We start from the raw sequence: 4,648 nt of genomic DNA, 5'->3' as shown, positions 1-4,648 counted from the left end.
TTTGATCATTCTTTTATCAAATTATAACAAAAAATGTAAAATAAATTACTGAGGGTTTGCTATGAGGACAGGCTTGGGTGGTTGGGAAAATGGAGATAATGGTAGTGGGAAGGTATATAAAATGCAATAAATCATCATGAACAACTTTTTAAACCACAGTTTTATGTAAAGTGTAAAGGGAAAATAAAATTTTTTACAAAAGGAAAGGTTTGAACATCAACAAACACACAAAAAAGAATTAAACCTAGTGTTGCCCAGGGAACATATAGAATATGCAAGGCAACTACCCACTGTACTATCTCTCTGGCCCTAGAAGCAGTATTTGCACTTTAGCTGTCTTTCTTTCTGGTCATACTTAGGTTATTTAAGCTTCATGAAAACAGGGTATCTCAGAACCTTGCTTATAGAATTGCTATATATCTAAATGACCAAGATATAGTTTCTGACTTCCACATGTATGTTTTACTATACAGCTATTTAAAGTCTTAATTACAAATGTTGTATTTTATTTGCTTAATTTGATAGTTTTTATGAAACAATATTATTGCTTACTGAGATTTCTTATTGAAATGAGGTAATCAGTAATTCTATCATTTAAGAGGCCTGCAAACTCATAAAAGCTTTGCGAAGCAGGGGTAACTATATTTGACTGTCATCTGACTAAAACAGGCTTCACCTGGTTTAACCCAAGCATTTAATATCATTCTAAGAAAGCATAAACTGTTTGCTGAAGCACTGAAGAATAATAACTTGATCTTTCTGATGAAGTCCCTACAAAAATCTCTGTACATCACACTGTGCAGGAAACTCCTAAAATCTCTTGTTGTTTCTCTTACCAAATTTACCCGAATAGTAAGTACTTATGTTTCTCTTTTAATCACGAGGTCTCTGCAGTGCTAGACTAACCCTTGGAAACTTCCTTCTGCTACAGACCAAGCAGCTCATGTGACACTGTTCTCAGTCTGACTCTGAGCCTCCTTTATGCCTGAGAAATTCAACTTGTCTTCTACCTGGAATATCTAAAGCAATAATAACAACAAAAACCTCTGAAACCAGTCTCTGAATTCTGATGAATATATAACATGGTCCGCCTTCCTGGCAGGCAGCTGCTTTGTGAAATTTGGTGCACTGTTGGTCTGTGCCTGGGACCATCCTGGGGGAGGTATGCAAAGATGGTGGACATGGCCTTGACAAAGAAATGACAAAGATAAATGTAGCATGTCACTGTCCCTGTCCCATAGAAGGGTCATCATGAAGAGCTCTCTCAAGGTGTTCCTGCATCAATCAGGTAGTGGTAGTGGAGCCAAAGCCACAAAACTCTGTTCAATATCTAGCCAACTACTCCTACAGACATGGCAGTAGCAAAGAAAAGAAAACCCTCATAGTTGTCATCCAAACAGCACAGGAATAACTGAATACATAACAGGAACTTTCTTGGCAAGAAAACAACTTAGTTGGAAAGGAAGTCTACCAGCATAGGCTGATAGGCAAGCTTCAAAAAGAAGTGGGTAGCTGGTTTCATGCTTGATAGAGTTAGAGTGATACGACAATCTCTACAGATTTAGCAGTTTTTCAGGAAACTCATACATATTAATGAGGGGGAAAGTGAGCATGTGCAGTTGAGGAACACACAAAAGGACCGCCATCATGCATGCAGAAAATGGCAGAGCATCACTGGGGTGTGTTTCTTAGTATGGTAATGAGAAGAAAGGTGACTGTAGGTCAAGAAGGGCTCTGCTGCACAGTGAATATTGACCAGTATTGTCCAGGCAGGGGCCTGCGGTCTTTATCAGTACCAAAAATTAAATTTTAAGGCTCTGCTTTGGACCTATCAAAGCAAAAGAATGTAGCAAGGTAGTGTCTCCCAGACAGGTTGTCATTACTTCCAAACTGCAAGCCTCAGGTCAGTCTTTTGTAGCTTTTTATTTTCTGGAGGTGAGGAGGGTTTGGTTTTTGTTTGTGGGGAGCCACACCAGTGGTCCTCAGAGCTTACTCTAGGTTTTGCGCTCACAGATCACTCCTGGTGGGCTCAGGGGATCATATAGGATGCAGGGGATTGAACCAAGGTTGGCACATACAAGACAAGTGCCCACTGTACTATTGCTCCTGTACCTGTTTTAGCTTTTTTGATCCCAGAGAGTCCTAAATTAATGGGGTTGGGGTTGGGCTGGAGGGAGGGGTAGAGAAAGGGCACAAAGTCGCAAAAAGTTTTAATTATTTGATTGCATAGTGTTTTATCAAATAATAGGGAGAAATCAGAAACTTCAGTTTCTTACAACTATATTAGAGAAGACTTTATCTAGCAAATATCTGAATAAGTTAAAGAGAGCAGAAGGTAAGGAAAAGAATGACAACAAGGATAGATGTGGATGATAATGAAGTATAATCTTAACTCTAAAAATACATGCTTTAAAAATCAGTCAAATAATATTTTGAATGTGCTGTACAGCAACAAATTCTGAAAGGCTTCCAATTCCCATGCTAGGCCCCTTTACACTCTACTCTTCACACCAAAGCTTAGGGATATCTTTATAACATCCATCAGTAACTCCTTGCTTTAAATAATCCAGTGACTTTTCATCTAATTCTCCCTTCCTAAGTCAAAAGGTGTGTGGGGGATCAGAATCTGACTCACCACACTCCCTCACAATACCCTCCAGTCACAGGACTATTTTTCCATCCTTAGAATTTGCCATGTTTGTTCCCTCCTTATTGCCTTTTTATTTGTTGATTAATCCACCAAGAATGCTCTTTCTCATGATCTTATCATAGTTCCCCCATGATTTATTTTAAAAATACCACCTTACAAAGAAATCTTTTCTGGACCCTATAACTAAAGGAATTCCACATCTAACTATTGCTCCATACTTTCTTGCCTTTTTGTTTTTGTTTGACTTTGATTTTGTTTGTTTGTTTGTTTGTTTGGGGGAAACTAGGCAAAGTTCAGAGGTAACCCCAAGGACAGAGCTTGAGGGTCAACTCTTGGCAGTGTTCCAGAGACCATGCAGTGCTGAGACCTATGCCAGAGTTTCCACATATGAAGTATGTGCTCCAGTCCTTTAAGCAATCTTTTGTCTGGCCCTCATTCTTCATTTATTCATTTGTAGTGGTTGTTGTTGCTGTCATCTTCTTTTGTTTTTAGTTTGTGGGCACACATTTGGTGCTCAGGGATTACTCCTGGTGGGACTCAGGGGACCATATAGGGTACAGGGTCAGCCACATGCCAGTCAAACACCTTCTGCTGCATCATCTCTCCCATCCTCCCTTTTCATTTTTAATAGAACTTTTCAGCATCTGAAAACTTGTTAGCTTAGGTTTGAAAGTCTCTCATGGACTGGAAAGGATTTGTGGCCTTTCTAGGAAAAGGAGGGATGGGGAGAAATCATTTCTTCTTCCTGTATAATGAGTCATTAATAACATATTAGTTTCACCACTGATCCAGTCAGCCAGGATCTGACTATAATATTCCTTTAAATAATCGTCCAGTCATACCAGGAAACACAAATGTATTGATCTTTAGAGAGTAAGAGTTGTGAACACTTTTTAGACTTCAAATTGATCTTTGTTAAGAACCAAGTATGTGAAACCCAATCAAGAATAGCTTTTAACTCTGTATCAATAAAAAAAAAAAAGGGGATTCAATAAAAAAAGGGGGGGGTAGGGTGTTTGAGTAAAACGAGTATGGTTGATTTTTGCTGATGGATACCCAACCCATGGTTTCACACAGATGGGAAGTTCTTTTTGAACTCGTGGTTTGAATTCGCAGGTTACATACGTCGAGGAACTTTAAGGAAGTAACAAAAATCCACCTTTAGCGCAGATACCACTTTCTAAAATAAAAACCAAAGCCACGGGGGCTGGTCTCTTTACTTTCTATGAGCTTCAAAATTCTAACCTGTATCAAGATGTTTCCTAACCTTGTAAAAGCTCTGGACTGAAACATAAACAACCAGATTTTAGGTATCTGGATTTACGCTCTCCGGAGTCTGAAGGTAAACCAAATGGGATGCTTTTTTTTTTTTTTTTTACGGGGGGGGGGGCGTGGGGATGATTTTTTGACTCGGATTTGTTTAAGCCTTTGTTGACACAGCAGACAGGGAAGACGCTGATTTGTTTGCTTATCCTGGAAACGACCTTTCAGGACAGCCGGCTCAAGAGCTAGAACTATTAGCTAGGCTTCACCTTGGTTTCATTTATCTCGGCTGTTCATTCCTTCCGTGCAGGGTCTGCTGGTTTCCCTACTTTTACTTTCGGAAAAGCCACTTCGCACACGCACAGAGGCCTGGGGGCGGGGGCTGTAGGCGGGGCACTAGCTGGGCTGCCCGACGTGTGGCCGCGATGGGCACTGCGCCCCGGGAGTCCGCGCCGCCCGCAGGTAAGGAAGGTCCTGCCCGGACTCCCCGCCGTTCTGCCGGCTCCCGGGGCACGTTAAGAGTGGTGGGCTCTAGACCTGTGCTTGGAAGGAGGAAGGAGAAGGGGGAGTAGGTGTGATAATCGAGGGGTGGGCAAGGGGCGCAAGAGACACTCGCCTGTCACTGTCAGCAGCACAGGTAACCGACGCGGTCTTTTGTCGTATCCCGCAGTCACTGCAAAGCCTCTGCGCGTTCTGGCCCCGACGGTCCCAGAAGCACCGTCCGCGAGCACCGAG

Source organism: Sorex fumeus, unplaced genomic scaffold, assembly GCF_029834395.1.
Source record: "Sorex fumeus unplaced genomic scaffold, SorFum_2.1 ptg000149l, whole genome shotgun sequence".
NCBI classification, from domain to species: Eukaryota; Metazoa; Chordata; class Mammalia; order Eulipotyphla; family Soricidae; genus Sorex; species Sorex fumeus.
Note: the sequence above shows the minus strand (reverse complement) of the source record.